We start from the raw sequence: 20,612 nt of genomic DNA, 5'->3' as shown, positions 1-20,612 counted from the left end.
AAGATAAGATTTGCATTTCTATTGAGCTTCAATATATAAATGATGAAATTAAGAAGAGAATATTGTCTTTTGCTCGCAGTTAAGGAAGTGGTTTCAAGAATCCTAAATGTTAACCTTTTATCAGTATTAGATGCAAAACCAAAGATTCTGGTAGATATGACTAGATGAATAAAGCTCAAGACTATATGCATTTAATATGCCACTAGGAAGGCAAAGATAATTTCAATTTCCGTGTGGTATTTCAACAGTACCATACGCATTGCATATATGTGTCACTACATAATTTTTGGCTTTGATGGTGTTGAAACTATAATTGACAATCTATTATGTAAAATCAGCCATAAGAACAGAATGACAGGAGACAGATAAAACTGCTGAACAGATTAAGATAACATAGTTTCAAGATAAATAAGAGTCAATTTTACATCAAAGTGACAAGTCTGAATTCTGTGGGTCACATTCCATAGTCAGTGGGTTTTAAACCTGACCCAGAAAAATCACAATTGTGAAATGCTAAGATCAGAAGATTAGAAGACATTTCGGTGGTCATTACAATGATACAGTACACACCAAAGTTTTGTATTTAATGTACCAGAAAAAACTATGTCTCTGAGAAATCTATTAAAGCAAAATGTAATCTGAAAATGAGCAGAGAACAAGAAAAATGTTTTGAAAAATCCATGACATTACTTTCTGGTTCTCCAGTATTAAGATGGTATGATGTTCTAAGCCAGTTATGTTGTAAATAAGTACCAGTCAAAGTGACAAAAGTGCTGAGATCATACAAGAGAATTGACCAACTGCTTATGGATCAAAAATATTTACGGATGCAAAAAAAAAAAATAAAAGATACAGATGTTTTGCTAGGAAACTAACAGTTAGCAATACTGTATGGATTTGAGAAGTTTCATGATATGCCTATGGGAAAAAAGTTAAGGTAGAAACAGATCACAAACCCTTGAGCTCATTTAAGAAGTTTTGTCACATGGCGTTTCTGGTATTGTAGAGGAAATGGTTTAGGCTACATACATATTATGTAAAAGCAATAACAGACCCGATAAGGAACTACACTTAGCAGGTATTTTGAGTAGATTAGGGCTAAACTTGAGATTCTTTTTGTAATGCTACATTATAGACAACAACAGAAGGTAAAATATGACACAGAAATATTTAAACTGACTTAGAAATGTGACTATTGAACAATATTAGAGTAAAATGATCACCTGAGAAAAATCATCAGTATTGAAAGAAATGAAGACTTATTTTAATTTGTTGAAGGGATAAGTTGTGTCCAGTGTTCAAAGCTGAAACAAAATAGTTCCTTATAAACTGAGAAAATGTTTGCTATAATACCTCTCATCTTGGGGTAGTAATATGCAAAGGAAGTTTAGGTTAGGAATTTCAACTCATGTAAGACAGGTACTACAGAAATTTGTCATCAGTGTTTTTTTTTTTTTTAATTTGGTAACCAAGTAAGCCTTTTGCGCACAAGTGTTCCTTTCCAATGGTGCAGCAGGAACATTGCTTAATGGAATTGACCAGAGTCTCACACATTTTGAAGTGGAAGATGTGGGAATGAAGCTTAAGAGTACTGGATGAAGTTAACACTCTGAGTTAAACTGCAACAGATGTAATGAATACATGTCCATTTCCAGATTGACAGTGGAGCTTTGTGGGTAAAAATTTGTTTCAAGTCAAAGAAATGTTCTATTACAAAACTGACAGACAAGTGTGATTAAAACATTAAAGTCAATATTGTAAGAAAGACTGGACCTGATGTTATACCTAACAACATTCTACAATATACAAGTGAAGCATTCATTTGATTTATATATCAGAGGTAATTTAAACATAATACACTCTATTCACATTCTTCTCAGTCCAGTGAAAAACTGAAGAGAACCGCCCAACAGTGAATTAACTTCTGAGAAAGAACTGCAGCACAAGCTGTTATTAATGCCATATTGTCATTCCATTCTGGATGTAGGAATACTCTTTGCAGTTATTCATTTTCTCATCTACCCAACTGTATATGAGCAGAAGACTGAAAAGCAGATTGTTAATCGGCAGCACTCCTGATATCTGAAAATCAACACAAAGTAAAGGAATGCTGTACTGAAATATTGTATTGATACTGGTATGACAGAACAGCAGAAGGATACCATATTTACATGTTTAAGGTAAAGTAAGAATTCAAAACCATGTGAAGGTTCATGGGAGACATTTTTTTTGTATGACATATGATTTTAATTTCTTATATCTTTTTACATTTTTTAATCAACAACAAAATGAACTATGACCCTACAGTATTTCAGAATGATGCATATAAGTTCATACTAGGCTAAATGCCCTTGCTAACCATTTTAAGCCTAGCCAATTATCCCCTGTGAGATTCAAACCCTGTACCTTGCATTTGTAAGACAAACCCCTTAACCATTAGGCCACCCTCCCAACCAAATACTTTTCCCTGCGCAGTCTCAAACCCAGGGCCCTGTACAACAAAGTCAGAGGAATGTACCACTACACCATTTGAGTTGCATGTTATACTTCAAGGAGAATTTAACATGGAACAACTACCATTCCATTTATTTTGGTAAACAAATATTTCTCTAGGTTTAATTGCAATTGAATGGCCGTATACCAAAAGCTTATATATTATATGTGATTTCTTCTTGTTTAATACGGTTACCTGTTGCAAAGCAACCCCCTACAAAGAGAAGAGTTGTATTAAGTAGAATTGGAGGAAGTGTGTTAAGTGTTATTTAAAGTTGTGAAAGACTTGAATTATACATCTGTCTACTGATCATAAGATGCACTTTAATGAAAAGTGTATATGAATGCTTACCTTAGCTAAACTGTTATGATTTTTGTTACATCCGCTAAGGCCCTGAATGGAAAATATGTATTCTCTCTTTTCTAGGGTTATTCAGCTTCATCTTGCTTACTCAGTCCTGCAATTCCCCCACTTGTCACCAGCAGTTTCATTACATTTGACAGAGTTAGAATATGGCCAATTGTACTTTTCCAAATATTAATTTCTGAAAAGTGTAAGTCAAACAACAACAAAAAAAATGTTTTTATTGCTTAGAGACAAGCCACCCTGCACTGTAAAAACTTTTATATACTAAGTCCATGGTCATACTGAAGTGCTAAGAGGGGGAAAATAATATGTACCTGCTGGTTCTCACAATCCACCACACTTCAATAACTCAAACTACAATATTCAAAATTCAGACTACAGCCACTTGATTGTGTACATCCCAAAGTGTTGATATCTTTACCAGCACTTTCCTTATATCCTTGTATATGTTACTGTTCAGTGCATCATTATTCCGAGATCTATGATACTACAAGCCTTGCAAGACAGGTGATTGTTCTACAAGCCCATTCAATTAGATAGGCTTAAATGCACAACTTTATTTTACATGATGGGCAAGCAGTCCACTCCTTCCAAGCAGATGGTTTTTGCTGCCTGCCAGCTGTTAACTAATATAACTAACTACAAAGTCACAAAAGTTCTGGGTAAGTTACAAATCTTGTGCACTCTAGCCTTTTTTGTTGAATGGGCTTATAAGATTGTGGTACACTGTTGACTGTATACCATTTTATCCTATGTATAGTATGCAAAACTAAGACCCCCTTACTAGTGGTGGACAAAACACTTTGAGCAGATTTGGTTTGGCCATGTCTCTCAACTCCCAGGAATTCTGCAGAATGTTCATGGGGTTCTTATATTTTTGTCATTTTCCTTGTAAAATGTTTGATTTTCAGGTAAATCACATGAGGATGATAGCCACTCCATAATGCTAGCCATTAGAGTTTCATGTCTATTTTTATTTATAAAATTCACATGGATGCAACATTTGTTGTCCTATTAACTTTTTAAGTTAATTAAAGTAATAGTTAAAAATTTCCCCAGATTTGAGACATTTGTCTTCTCATTATTTTTGGCTTTGTCCAGAAATCTTCAGCAAGGAAGTTGAAAGATATGGTTTTGGCTTGTGTTTGCATATCTCTCCAGGGCACCCCCTGGTTTACCATGATAACTATTTTAATGGGTCTACTTTACATGGTTGACATTTCAGAAAGTCGACTTTCATATGGCCGAGACCATATGATTGACTTTCAGAATGCCGACCATGTAAAATAAACATAAAAACACAACAATCACTTACCTTAAACTGTTAGCAGGGGGGGCTATGCCCCCTGCACCCCCCCATAACTTTAATAGACCAACTCCGAGATCGCACTACAGTGTGGAAGTGGGAAATTTTCCCATTCTGCACTGTGCGGAGATAGCGGTCCCCCATGGTTGGCTTTTCAAAAGTCGATCATATGGTCTCGGCCATATGAAAGTCAACTTTATGAAAAGTCGACCATGTGAAGGGCACCCCTATTTTAATATACTGTATTAAAACTCTAACCAAGACTAGAGTCTGTTTCAAGAAAAAGATTACTGGTTAAACATTTCTGATAGTTTGGAGATGAAGGGATATAATATATAAATAAGAAATTGTCTAACTTCTAATGGATCATAGTTTGTCCCTTTGCAGTTTTCAGTGTATGCTTCTTTACTCACAAATAATCTTTCACAAGGCCATGAATACACACCTGGTAGAGCAGCCCTAGTTATGTTTCATCCCCTCACTTTCTAAAATACCACAGACTTAGAGTGAAACAGAGATCTGTTGTTTGCTTTTCCTTTGGGGTAGTGTAACTGCTGAATAGGTCAATTAAAACATGTACTGTCTTGGCAGAAGAAATAAAATTCAGCAGTTTTGTTGAATAGCGTTTTGACAAAATAAAAGTTGCTGAGACTTTTTTCTTCAAATACTGTGTTTTCTCTTCTACTGAATAGAGCAGAATTGCATTACAGTGTAGGTGATTAAGTGTCTCCTTATCCCAATCATTGTGTGATCTTGGCTTTAGTGTATTTTGAGTTATGAAAACAAAGGTAATCCAGAATGCTCAAATCAGGTCTGGTAATCCCACCTGTGACTGATAGGGTAAAAGAAATAACAGGAAACAGAGTGCAAAGGATTAGTCCAGATAAAAACACTTTAGCCAGAAGATCTAGGAGACCCCCCCCCTCTCTCTCTCTCCCTCTGTGATGCCCTCCCTGTGGGAGAATAAAGATGCCTTATAGGATTATAGGATTAAGGGAGGTTACTAGGCTAATGGCCCTAGTGCTCTTACAAGACTAGCCAAGAGTTTATCACCAAAAAGAAACCTCAGTCAGCACCTGTTGCCCCTGTCAGTGAGGGACACAAGTGGAACCCCTAGTACAAATTTGTGGTTTCCCAGCAACTCATAAAAGTTGTGCTTGAAGATGGTCAATGAGGTATTCTGTTTAACTTGTATGGGAAGTCTATTTCAGAGATGGGGCAGCCTCTGGGAGACAAACCTGTCTCTCCAGCAGATTTTGTTGATGTCACATATTAGATTCAGGCCTTTTGGGTGGGTAATGCACAAGGAGTTAGATTTATGGATATGGACCATCGCTAATAGGGCAGGGTCCGAGATTGCCTTGTAGGCAAGACACAGATCACCTCTGAGCAACCTGTATGATATTAAGTAGAGTGATAGTGATTTGAGCCTGTCTGCACAGGACAGGTGTTGGAGACCATGGATTCTCTTTGTGAGGTATTGCTGTAACCTTTCCAGTTGATGCAGATGTTTGGAAAGGTACATACCAAACGGGGCATTATACTCAATTATTAGTCTAATGAGAGAGGGGTATAGAGACATAATAACCTCCTTTCTTCTAAATGCAATCTCTTTACTTATGAGATGAACCACGTAAAAGACTTTTCTAACCACTGCCGCTACATGATGGCCAAATGTGAGATTATTATTAACCTGAGTACCCAGGTATCTCACCACAGGTAGTGTGTTTAGGGGGTTGCCCTTGATGTGATAATCAGTAGGGGCCATGTTTTGCTGAATGGTATGATGATACATTATTTTGCATTTAGCTTGAGGCCATGACTTTGTCACCAGTCATTAGTTGCTGCGAGACCCTCTTGCAGTATGTTAACATCATTTGGGGAGTCAATGACAGCACCCAACTTACAGTCATCCACAAACTTGGTCAGCTACAGGCCTTTTGTCTTGACCTGGACCTCTGAGAAGTAGATGTAAAACAGCAGGGGTTCCAAGACAGATCCCTGGGGAACTCCACTAATGACAGGTCTGATATTGGAGGTGGAAGTGCCTATTTTGATCTTGAGGGTCCTGTCAGTGAGCCAGTTGGCCACCCATCTGATGAGATAGGAATTTACACCAAGCTGTGTTAGCTTTTTGAGGAGGCCAGAGTGGGGGGTTTGTGTCAAAGACCTTGGCCAAGTCAAGGTAAGCTGTATGTACTGACTTTCCCTCATCCAGGGCCTGGTGACAGTCTGAAAGAAGTCAACCCGGTTCAACAAGCAAGATCTGCCTTTGATGATTCTGAATTGGGTGGGGTCAAGTGCTTGGAGATTGCCTATGTCCTTGTTTATGAGATCCATAATAATGTGTTACAAGGCTTTCCAAATCAGACTTGTCAATTTAATGGAGCGATAGTTTCCATGCTCAGTAGTGGCACCACCTTTGTGCAAGAGGATGACAATGGCAGTTCTCCACTCTGCTGGAATGAAGCTTGTACTTAGGCTGTGGTTGAATAGGGTTCTCAATGGTGAAGCTAGTTCTTACAGGAAATGGTGCAGAATACAGCCTGGAATACTATCAGGTCACATGGAAGCTGTGTTATTTGCCTTGGATAGGGCCTTTAACATGACCTATGGATGTGAGGTGCAGGACTAGTATCAGGGATGTTGAAAGGGCCTTTTGGGGGTAGGGGGGGTGAAGTTTGTGCTGAACCTATCTGCTAGCAGGTTGGCTAAGTCAACAGGATTAGTGTAAGTGACACTGTTAAGTACTAATTCAGAACAAACCTGGGCTTTGCCATGGAGGTTCCTGGCATAACTGAAGAAGGCTTTATTGTTTCCTTTTCTTTCAGAAGTTAGTTTTGATTTACAATTGACTTTGGAGGTTTTCACTAGTGGTCTAATTTGCTTGTTGAGGGAGTTTTTCCAATTTGGAATGTGTTCCTTTTTACCCTTGGACAACAGTTTTTTCCTTTTGGTGTAAAGCCTGTTGATAGCCGATGTCCACCAAACAGGTTTGTGTTTCCTTGAGGAGCAGGTTTTAGTTCTGTTGGGTATGGCTGAGTCCATGCAGTTGTACAGGTGCTTGTATACTGCATTGGCATACTAATCAACATAGTTGTCTGCATCCTCTGAGGGGGGAGATGGTGTGAAGCAACAAATACCCTCCCTTATGAGGTTGTAGTCAGGTTTTGAGAAGTTTTTCAGCTTTATTACAGCTGGGGGAGGGGGTTGGGTGGGACAGAAACTTTGAACAAGACAGCCTGATGGTCTGTTCTCATCAGGAAAGAGCATACTATGGGAGTGGTGCAGCAGTCACCCATGTTGGTGAGAACCAAGTCCAGAATGTTATCTCCTCTTGTAGGGGAATGAGATGAGTTGGTCTAGTGCATTAGAACTGATGAAGTGAAGGAATCATTGAGTGAGTGCATTAGTGGAGGAATAGTTCACCCACTTTATGGTGGGGTAGTTGAATTCACCAAGGATCAGGATGTTAGGGGGTATCTTGATGGAGTCAAGTAGGTCCAGGTAAGAGGAGTGGTGTCCTGAGTCATGGAGAGGGTCTATAGCTCGCTATAACTTGGATGGGTGTCTTGCTATCAGTTGCACCTATAGTAGTTCCAGTGCGTCATGCTGGTAGACTAGTCTGTAGGTGTGCCTGTCCTTAATGAAAATCGAGACTCCATCACCCTTTGTCTTCCCAACCTCATATGGGGTTGAAATGTGTGGAATGAGGTATAGCCTGGTTACTGAAGTTTTAGATAATATATTCCTTTAAGAAGGCAGATAGATGAGATTTCTTGTTTTAAGTCAACCATCCTACCAGGTGCTCTAATATCCTTCAGCTTGCACTCACAAATATTGGCACTTGTTAATTCAGTTAAATCAGACCATAAATTAGTAACCTTTTCCTTTGACCTGGTGGTACTTCCTTTGTAAATACCTTTGTATTTAGGGACTTCTCCATGGCAAACCTTATTTAGTTACTTAATGATTCATAGGTTCATAGGTTGGTACTAGGCTATTGGCCCTAGGGCCTATACAAGCCTAGCCATAACAATTCCCTGGATATTTCTTCCCACAATATGATCTTATGATCTTAATAAAGTCTGTTGTAATCCTTCTCTGATTAATTGCATTGCAAAAGCTTTTGCTTATGCTTCTGACTTCTACTGTCACTTAAATAATTGTATTGATAAGGTAGTCTCTACATGCACAAAATATAATGGGAGATTCAAAAACAAACCCTATGGTGAAATACCTTCATAAATTAATTATAAAACAAGAGAAAGAAATTACTTAATACATATAAGAGGTCTCATTCTATGTATGTTAAGACTCCACCTAATACAGTAATTAAGAGCTCAAGGGAACCATTATGAAGCTCAAAGCTGAGTGTGAATGTAAAATTGCCAGTTAAACCATAAATAACTACAAATCATTCTTTAACTATGACAGGAATTTAAGCACTTACAACCAGCAATACTTGGAACTAGTTCTCAATAATAACGATCCACAATGAAGCCAAAGAAATTGCTAATATCCTGACTCACAAATTTAGAGGAAATTGTACTCCAACCACAGTTATAGATATTCCAGAGATTCTACAGTCCCAGCCACACCCTTTAATTATTACAAAATACATCATCATTCTCAGCCTCACAAACTCTAATACGACCTCATCCATGTCCTTGATATTATAGTAGGTTGCCTGATTATCATTACTAATTAGCATCCTCTTTGTACCCCTGCTTACCTCTCTAATCTAATCATCTCTACTGGTTACAGTTATGAAACCTGTAAAATAGCCATTGTGAAGCCATTTATAAGGGTGGCCCAATCCCAGACCCTGATAACTATAGACCTTTTTGTCTCATTAGCCTGATACGTAAAGCTATGGAATGTATTATCTTTGATGTCATTGGTCTGGACATAGTAAATCTGTTAACCATGGGTCCTCATCAGTTTGGCTTTGTCAAAGGAAGGTCTTACCTCTTTAACCTTGTTCATTTATATGAAAAAGTCACTAAAACAGTATACAGAGGTTATGCTATACATACAGCATTATATTGCACCTGATCAACGTCTTTGACACTATTCCTCATGTAAGCATTATGGACAGACTTGTAAATCAGACTATAACCCTTATGTTCGGTTGCAGGTAGCTAATGTGTACTCTGGCAAAACTTGTGTAGTTAAAGTCACAGGTGACACTTCTAAAAGCAAGACGTTACCAGTAGTGTTTTACAGGTCTCATAGTTTGCCCTCTTCTATTTGGTATCTGTTAGCATATATTTTTCATACCTTCAGGCTAACAATCCTGACCTACAGTTATCTAAGTTTGCAAATGACTATAAAAACTGGATGTTATTATTTGATCTTCTGATGGCTCACAGTTAATTCATCATGGGTTAGATGATTTAAACATCTGTTAACATTTTGAACAAGCCAATGATCTCAAATTAAGTGTGAAAAATGTACTGCAGTTCATTTCAGAAAACAAAACATTTTCACCTACCATATAAGTGACACTTCCCTCCAATTAGACACTGTCATAAAGGATCCAGGCAATCTTATGATAATTACTTATCTTTTGACCATCATGTCTCCATAGTAGTTTAGAGAGTCTTATATCTGGATCATCTAATTTCCAAAGGAATCTCCTCTAGAAGCTAAGAAGTGTTAATTCCCCTTTACCCATATTTTATCAGGGGTCTATATTAGTTTGCAGAAACTCATCTTCAGCGAACACCATTTCATCGACACATTCAGCAAAAATAATTTCTGTGATTCTCTGAATTTTCCAAGGGCAATGAAGTAGTTCGCCAACTACATAACCATACCCTTTTCCCCACTGTAGTGCAATGTCGGAGTTGGTATATACAGTTGGGGTTGGGGGGGGTGAAGCCCCCCATTTGGGTGTGTTTGATGTAGTTATGTGTGGGTTCAGTTATGCTGCTGGGCAATTGTTTAATAGCCCTTGGAAAATTCAGCAAATCATGGACGTGATTTTCACTGAACACATGTTGATATAAAAGTGCTGACTGAAGAAGTTTCAGTGAAATAATATAGATTCCTTATCAGGCCCATTACTGAATTATCATGCTCCTTTTAACATGCATTTGCCTATACATGTCACTCAGCTAGAAAAAAAATTAGATATTCATATTTAAAAGATCAGTAGCCAGAAAAAAATCTTAGTTGTCAGGATAGACCAGCAGCAATCTCTCTGTACTCACTCTCTTAAAATCTCCTCCATGGGGATACATGTCTGGAATTTCAACCAATGAAACAGCCAACCATCTCTGACCTACTACTCCTCCACAGAACAAATGGTTTCTCAAACACTTGGTTAGCAGAAGTAAACTTGCCCTGATAGATGAACAAGACACATTGGCACGATGGATTCATACTCCAGTGTACCCCCCCCCCACACCTATGGAGGAAACTTCTATTATATGTCAGGCAGAGTAGTAACCTTGACACCTTCAAAGTAAACTTAAATAACTAGATGAACAGCCTCAAATTCACCCTGGTCTATCTTGTATTGCCCTCCTTGAGGTGAATGCAACTTTTGAATATACATTGTTGGCTAGGGTTATACTGGTTTCCGGATAATTGCTGAACACTTACTTATAAATCTATAATCCTATAAAATCTGTAAAAGCCCTGCAGTCCACATTTCTAAATTCCTGATTTACTTGTAAGATTGCCAGATCTGACATTGAGCTGCTATTTATACAAAGGAGTTCTATTCCCAGATAGCTAATCCTGTTGTCCCTAATAGCCATAATTCTGAGCATATCAAAACAATCATGTCTTGTTTTGTGATTTGTTGTGGAGTTGACTAGTAAGAGCTGCTTTATTTGAATTTATATTGCATTTGTTATCACTATTTTAACTGTTTGTAGGTAGGAAGAGACTGCTTATTAACAAGCTTTACTTTGATTCATATTTTGTTGTTTTACCTTTAGTTTCACTTTTGGTTGTGAGAAAGGGATAGGTTTTGGACAGGCAAGCTCTAGCCACCACAAGGGGCCTAGACAGCTATAAATTTACACAGACTGCAGACAGGAAATTTCTGAGCATACGGAAACAATCCTTTCTTGGTTTGTGATTTGTTGTGAAGTTGACTGGTAAGAGCTGTTTTATTTGAATTTATATTGCACTTACATACATACATACATACAAATGTTTCAAGCATGGGCATTAAGCACTTCTAGCTTGCCAATATGCCAAAACACTTGTTCCCATTATAAATGTCCAGGCTGTTCTTAAAAATATCTACACTAGTACTTGCTTTAATGTAATTTGGTAGTCTGTTCCACCAAGCATCAGCTACTCTGTCAGTGAACCAATTAGTACACTTCTCATTCCTATAGAGTCTTCTACATAGGTTATCTGATGATTCTCTAGTACTTTTTGATAACTACAAACATTCCCAGAGGTAGTTGTCCCTAAATGCCCTATATACCTGAATAAGATCTCCTCTTAAATATCTGTAAGAGACACTGTACAAGTTCAGATATTTTAGTATTTCATAATAACTTAGATTTTCATATCCATGGATGCCCTTAGTATATTTCTACTGTACTCTTTCCAGTTTATTCATGCTTGTTTTCCTATATGGTTTCCATATTGTTATTCCATACTCAATTTTGAGTCTAATGTAACTATCAAACTATGACTTCATTATGTTTGATTTCCTAGACTTTATAAATCTTTGTATACAACCTATAGTTCTATACACCTGTCTGGTGGACCCCGGCCATAAATAAGCTATTCAACAGAAGGAGAAAGCTACTACATGACAGAGCAAAATCCCAAAAAGGGAAGGCATCACTGATCAGTACTAGCAAGAAAATACGATCCCTCATAAAATCATCTAAGGCCAGCTTCGAAAGAAAAATTGCACAAGACACTAAAGATAATCACAAGGCCTTCTTTAGTTATGTCAGAAACCTGGGAGGCAACTCCCAGGTATGCTCTGAGTTGGTGCAATATGACAAAAAATACACTGAACCCACAGACATTGCCAACATCCTGACAGAAAGGTTCAGTGTAAACTTCTCTCCCCCTTCCCCCCCAAAAGAGCAAATGTCTATCCCAACAGAGTGTAACCTTCCTGAGATCACAGATGCACAGGTGAGAGCTGCCCTCTCCAAAGCAAAAAACACAGCATCAATGGGACCAGACGGTGTCCCGGGCTGCGTCTTACACAAGCTCCAAGAAGAACTAAACCCTCATATAAAGTCACTGTTCAATCTCAGCCTTACTACAGGATATGTACCCAAGGAATGGCGTACAGCATCAGTGGTCCCACTCCACAAAGGTGGTGCCACAACAAACCCCGGAGACTATTGCCCTATAAGCCTGACTAGCCTGGTCTGCAAAGCTATGGAGCGTATCATCATGGAAATCATAAACAAAGACATTGGGAACCTCCAGACACTGGATCCTACTCAATTTGGCTGCGTTAAGGGCAGTTCTTGCCTCTTGAACCTGGTCGACTTCTTTGAAACAGTTAACAAAGCCATAGATGAAGGGAAGGTAGTCCACATGGCCTACCTGGACCTCGCAAAAGCCTTCAACACAATACCCTACTCGGGCATCATAAATAAGCTCACCAGCTTAAATATCAACCCCTATGTCACAAGATGGGTTGCAAACTGGCTCAGGGATAGAACCCACATGGTCAGAATAGCAGGTGCCATGTCAGACTCTAAACCGGTTACAAGTGGTGTCCAACAAGGCTCAGTCCTGGGACCTCTCTTGTTCGGTATATATTTCTCCGAGGTACAGGCTAACATGGATGGACTATGGCTGACCAAGTTTGCAGATGACTACAAACTGGGTGCTGTAATCGACTCTCTGGCTGACACAAGCATCTTCCAAAAGGGTCTCACAGAGATGGATAACTGGTGCTAGAGCCATGGCCTAAAGCTAAATGCCAAAAAGTGCATAGTCATCCCCTTTGGGAAAAACAAAGTGCCCACAAATTACCACATAGGTGGTAATCCATTAAGTACGGAAGAAGTAATTAGGGACTTGGGGACCCAAGTAGATAGCAATCTCTCCTTTGACAACCACGTTGCCAAAGTGGTTAGAAAAACCTTCTATATAGTCCACCTTATCATGAAAGGGTTCACATCTAGATCAAGAGAGGTCATTGTGCCCCTCTACTCATCACTTATCAGGCCCATAATTGAGTACAATGCCCTGTTTGGGATGTACCTTACCCGACACCTTCAGCAACTGGAAAGACCCCAAAAGTATCTCACCAAGAGGATCAAGGGGCTCAAACAGATGCCCTATGCAGTTTGGCTAAAGAAACTCCAGCTTTACTCAGTTGCATACCGCCTGCTCAGAGGCGACCTGTGTCTGATGTATAAAGCCATGTCCAACCCAGAATTAATGGACATGCTTCACCTCAGGAAATCCAAATCCCTTAGAGCTACACGCTCCAGGGACTTGAACCTCAGCACAGAAATAAATAGGACATGCTGTAGAGACAGATTCATATCCCAGAGGCTCCCCTCACTCTGGAACAAAATCCCAATCCATGTTAGGCAGAGCCCCTCAATGACCCTCTTCAAGAGAAATCTTGACGAGTGGATGGGAGATCGTAAGTTTACCCCTGGGATCTCTTCTGTGTCCCTGCTTGACAGAGGTACAGTAAACTAACCTTAAAAGGGCTCCCTTCTGTGACCTACTATACAGAGGCACAGTCAACTAATCTAAAAGGGTGGCGAAAGCCAAACACACTCTGGCTAGGCTTATAAATGCCCTAGGGCAGATAGCCTAGTATCAACCTATGAACCTATGAGCCTATAACTATCATTAGCCAATTTGTTGATATGATTAGAAAAACTCATAGCTGAATCTACCCATATATCCAGGTCCTTAAATGAGTTTACTGTTTCAATCACTGTGTGCTGTATTAAATATTCACCTTTCAGTTTATGTCTCTCAGATCTCATATGCTTAGTTTTTGATGCATTTATCAACATGTTATTCTCCTGTGCCCAAATGGAAATGGTCAAATTAGTCAAATTATTTTGCAGACATGCCTTATCTGTAACACTTGTAATCAGTTTACCCAATTTCGGGTCATTGGCATATAGACTGTAGAACACCTCAGATGAAAAAGTAAGGTGTGAAAGATACAATCTAAACAAGTAAGGGCCTAGTACAGAGCCCTGTGGGACACCTTGACTGTAACCAAGGATTTCACTTGTTCAGTTAGTGTGTGATAGTTGCCATGTCATGTCCTATTTGTAAGCCATGCAGCTATCCATCTTATCAGCAGTACATCAGTACCTAGTTGTACTAATTTACTGATTAGTTTTTTGTGCATGACCCTATCAAATGCTGAAGTTAAATCTATATAAATCACATCACAGCACAATTTTTCATTCATAGCTGTTATCATATTGTTATCACTATTTTTAACTGTAGGTAGGAAGAGACTGCTTATTAACAAGCTTTACTTTGATTCATATTTTGTTGTTTTACCTTTAGTTTCACTTTTGGTTGTGAGAAAGGGATATATTTTGGTCAGGCAAGCTCTAGCCACCACAAGGGGCCTACACAGCTATAAATTTACACAGACTGCAGAGAGAAAAATTCTGAGCATATCAAAACAATATTGTCTTGGTTTGTGATTTGTTGTGGAGTTGACTGGTAAGAGAAGTTTTATTTATTTTTACTGTTAAAATGAGATGCAACTGTGAGCTATAGTGAGCAAGAAATTAAAACTTCTGTCTGGCTGGTAGAACTTGTATGGTCAGAACAACTTTATTGTATTTTATTATTTAGTTGGATATTGCTGGTATAATTTTTGTCATAGAAGTTGGTTTAAGTTCCTTTGAATTCTTTGCTACTAACTTTGTGTAATTTCTTTCCTTTGCAATATTTTGTTCAATTAAAGCTGAATATGGATTCCTTAAATGAGTATGCAATTAATGATTTGCTAATGCACAAGTATCTTGTACAGTGTAATAAATGCTATGCATATTTAAAGTTAACAGCTGATAACACTGATGATCTTTGTTCCTCTTGTCAAAAGATGGATAATTTGCTTACCATTGTTAGAAGCAAATCTCAGCTTAATGATGATGATTGCACATGTGCAATTGGCATGGCTTGGAGAACTGTTGTATCATATATTAATGACTGGACTGAGGAACTAAATAATGTTAGGCAAAGAACAAATAGAACAGATTTAGGACATGATGCATCTATTTTCTGCAAAGAACATTCAACTCCTATGAAACATGATGAGGCTCCTGAGAACTGTGGAATTGTGGATGCAAGTACTCATCAATCTGAGGATCCGGTTTGTTTAGAAGGAAACAAAATAGAAAGAAAGGAAGACGTTCTCAACAAATAACAAGGAAGAAAAAGAAACTGACTAATGACTGTAAAGGAAAGAGAATACGTTGTAAAAAGGATTCTGCTTTGTTATGTAACACACTGGTGACAGGGAATGAAGACATCTGCCTATCAGAAAACCCTCAGTCTACAGAAAAAGGCATCACCTTTCCAATGGAAAAGGTAGAAAAAAGAGGCAAGGGGCAGGTGAAAAGGAAGAAATCAAAACTGAAATGTGGAAGGATTGAAGAACATTACTGTAAGAAAAAAGAAGAGAAAGACAGATGTTGACTACATGGCTCAAGCTGAGGATTTACAATGCCAGCTGGATGAGAATTTAATACATAATGAAAACAGTGGAATTAATACGGCTAATAGTGATGAAGATCTATCCTTCATAACAATTGATAGAACTGAAATGACTGTATTAGAAGCTGAAGATTCTTCAGAGATGGTCAGCAAAGATATCCTTGTAACTGGAGATTCAGTTATTAGAGGAACTGATACTTATATTTGCTGAGATGATAATGAACATCAAATAGTGTTATGCTTGCCAGGAGCAAAAATAGAAGATGTGAAACAAGCCTTGGAACACCTTAATGTAAGGAAGTATGGATCTGTTTTTATTCATCTTGGTACAAATTCTGTCACCAACAAAGATTCTCTGACTGTTAGTCGGGAACTGACATCCCTCCTAGATAGTATAGCTTGTACTGGTGTTAGGACATATTTTTCACAAATCACCTATAGAAAGGATAGTCAGGTCACTGTGAATGAAAAGATTTTTTGGATAAACACCTACATGGAAAAAATGTCCTGTTTTAAAAAATGGAAACGTATAGAGCATCCAAGCCTTTTTTTGGGCACACATGTGTTCAGACAGGATGGTGTGCATTTGTCTAGATCAGGGAAGGGAATTTTTACAACAGATATTTTGCAATATTTGACAAACACTAGCCAGAATGTTTGCAGGTCAAAAATGTAACAGTTCACAGATAGCAACATTTGGTGCATCTCTGATGGTTGTTAATGCTAGGAGCATTAATAATAGTTTTTTTATTAGAAAATTTGCTACATTCCCACATGACTGATGTTGTTATAGCTTGTGAAACATGGTTAAAGAACAATGACTGGAAACCAGTTCTGTCAGGGTGTAAATGTTTTACTGTAACAGACATTCTAACAAAAAATCAGATGGAGGTGTTATGATTGGGATTAAAGATAGCTATGAGACTTCTAATTATTACATGTGCAACAATAACACCAATACTATAGTCTGTGTAACTGTGGCAATAAAGACAACATGGGAACATATAATAATTGTTGGAGTGTACAGACCACCAAAGTCAAGTGCAGATGACCTTGAGGAATTCATACATTTCTTACATGAAACACAGGAGGGAAGAATAATATTAGCTGGGGACTTAAATTTACTAGAAACAGACTGGAATAATATTGATTCAACAATGTTAGTAAAGAAATTATTCACAGAATATATTCAGGAACAACAAATGCTTCAGATTGTAAAAAAAAAACTACCAGGGGATGGAATATACTAGATATTGTTTATGTTCCTAAAGAAATTACTATAATTTCAAGTCAAGTTTTACCACCATTGATGTGCAGTGATCATGGGGTCATAAAGGTTAATTTGTTGCTAGATAATTCTGCCAAACTGAAATCTAAGCCAATGCACAGAAGGTTAATTACAGATTATACGGAAGCAAAACAGTTACTATATAAAACTAAATGGAGTGAGATGTTCAGTGGAAAAACTGCAGATGGAATGTGGAAAGTTTTGAAAGCGAAATTGTTTGAGTGCAAAAAGTAAAAAAAAAATGTTTAACATCAGGATCTAGACACGCAACATCAGGGGATATATTTCCATAAGAACAAGATACCTGATTAAGGTGAGAGACAAAAAATATAAGAAATGGAAGAGAGGTCGAACTACAACTTTGAAAACTGAAATAAACGAGCTGGACAAACAGATTAAGCATAGTGTTAGACAAGATCAAGAAAACTTTGATGAAAAGTTATGTAAAGGTATTGAGCATAAAGGAAACCTTTCTATAGATACATAAGATGTGGAAGGAGTAAAGATACACAAATTGATAAACTGTGTGCAGATTCTAAAATTTACTCTCAGACACAACAGATTATAGATATATTTACAAAATCTTATGCAAAACAGTTTGGCTCCACAAAGGGGTGGTAAGTTGTCCAGTGACTTCCAGGTAACCCCAGATACTGGAATCAAATTAGATTTTATTAAAAAAAGAATTGTGCAAACTGGATCCAAACAAAGTGCAAGTAGGAGACAGAATAAGTAACAATGACATAAGAACACTTAAGCAAGAACTTACACTGCCATTACATCTATTATTCACTAGGTCATATAAATATGGGAAGATTCCTCAAGATTGGAGACATGCATTTATTAAACCTGTCTTTAAGGAAAAGATGAGTAGGACAAACCCAAAATCATACAGACCCTTAAGTCTACTTTCATGTTGTGGGCAAATAATGGAGAAGGTAATACTGGATACGTTATTGTCAGAACTGGATAGGTTGGGACTTGAAATCATATATCAGCATGCACATGTTGAAAATAGATCTATTACCACCTGTAACATGATGTCCTATAACAATATGATAACAGCTATGAATGACAAATTGTGCTGTGATGTGATTTATATAGATTTAACTTCAGCATTTGACAGTGTCATGCACAAAACACTGATCAATAAATCAGTACAACTAGGTATTGATGTACTGTTGATAAGATGGATAGCTACATGGCTTACAAATAGGACATGGCAAGTATCACACACCAACTGGACAGATGAAATCCTTGGTTACAGTCAAGGTGTCCCACAGGACTCTGTACTAGGCCCTTACTTGTTTAGATTGTATCTTTCAGACCTTACATTTTCATCTGAGGTGTTCTACAGTCTATATGGTGATGACCAGAAATTGGGTAAACTGATTACAAGTGTTACAGATAAGGCATGTCTGCAAAATAATTTGACTAAATTGACCATTTGGGCACAGGAGAATAATATGTTGATAAATACATCAAAAACTAAGCATATGAGATTTGGGAAACATAATCTGAAATGTGAATATTTAATACAGTGCACAGTGATTGAAACAGTAGACTCATTTAAGGACTTGGGTATATGGGTATATTCAGCTATGAGTTTTTCTAATCATATCAACCAATTGGCTAATGATAGTTATAGAACTATAGGTTGTATACAAAGATTTATAAAGTCTAGGAAATCAAACATAATGAAGTCATTATTTGTTAGTTACATTAGACCCAAACTTGAGTATGGAATAACAATATGGAAACCCGGTATAAAAACAAGCATGAATAAACTGGAAAGAGCACAACGGAAATAGACTAAGGGTATCCATGGATGTGAAAATTTAAGTTATTATGAAAGACTAAAATATCTGAACTTGTACAGTGTCTCTTACAGATATTTAAGAGGAGATCTTATTCAAATATATAGGGTATTTAGGGACAACTACCTCTGAGGAATGTTTGGGGTTATCAAAAAGTACTAGATACTCATCAGATAATCTATGTAGAAGATTCTATAGGAATGAGAAGTGCACTAATTGGTTCTCTGACAGAGTAGCTGATGCTTTTAACAGACTACCAAATTACATTAAAGCAAGCCCTAGTTTAGATATTTTTAAGAACAGCCTGGACATTTATTATGGGAACAGTTGTTTTGGCATATTTGTAAGCTAGAAGGGCTTAATGCCCATGCTTGAAACATTAGTATATATGTATGTATGTATGTATGTATAGCCGAATATAATGGGAAGATTAAGAACACACCGGTGGTCCATTAGCTTAAATAAACTCTGAAACATGAAAAAAGCATTTTTAAAATTATCTAACATTCCTAATATTAAAGATTGCACCAAGAAGGCCTCTAAGGAACTAAACGCTAGTCAAGCAAGTCATGAAGTTAAATTGTCTTCAGAAATCAAGACTCATTATACGTCATTTTTGTTTCATTAGGAAACTAAGTAACAGCACCCACTAGTGTTCTGAACTTCTTCAAAATGGCACGGTCTGCTCAGACCAAGCAGACACAGCAAATATAGTAACAGGTAAGTTTAGTTCAAATTTTACCCCTGAAACAACTACCTTAATTCCACAAATTTTTAAATCCCTTCTACCTTCTATCACAAAGACAAAGAAAACATACTGAAGGTGAGCCAAAAGCGAGGTAAGACCAAAAGTACTACTTCCATAGGAACTGTTAAGTTATCTGGATGCATAATAAACTGTGTCAAATATGCCCTTGTAGACCTCCTCTTTAAACAGTTTAACCAAAACATAGTTACAGGATTTGTCCCTGAAGTATGCCAAACTGCAGTGGTGATGGCTGTATACATGGGCAGCCCTATCATGGACTCATGGACTCAGGAAACTACAGATCCATTGGCTTCATAAATGACCTCATAAACTATGATTTCTAAAACCTTATCAGGCTAGACCCACATCAGTTTGGCTTTGTCAAAGGGAGAACCTGTTTAGTCAGTTTAGTCAACTTTTTTTAAGAAGGCCACACAACATGTAGATTGAAGTGTTGTTGGACATGGAATGTGAAGGAGAATAAGGACTGAGTCAAGTGAGGTTGGAGACAAGAAAGGAAGTTGACAGAAATATCATAAAGGACAGGGGAACAAGAGGAAGTCTACAGCTATCACTTACTCAGTTTCAGGAGATTTAGGCACTACTACAGAGCTTAGCACCAAATTTGCTCATAAGCCAGGGTGTGTCCATCTGGTTGACACACCATATATTCAGAGAACCTCAGTGGCTCATCAAATAGGCCCCTTACAGTGAGCTTGAGTGAGTTAAGCAGACCCTGAGAGAGGAACCACAGAATATGTTGGACTGGGAGGGGGAGTAATCCAAAAGCCAAGCAGTTAAGACATAAACATATTGTTATATCTTAATACATAATAATATCATACATTTCTGATACCTAATCTGAAACAGTTTTAAGGTCAAAAGAACAGCAAGAGTTGGGAGAAATCTGGGGTAGATGAGGGGCCTCACCA

Source organism: Protopterus annectens, chromosome 1.part1 (assembly GCF_019279795.1).
Source record: "Protopterus annectens isolate FY-2018-M chromosome 1.part1, PAN1.0, whole genome shotgun sequence".
NCBI lineage: Eukaryota > Metazoa > Chordata > Ceratodontiformes > Protopteridae > Protopterus > Protopterus annectens.
Note: the sequence above shows the minus strand (reverse complement) of the source record.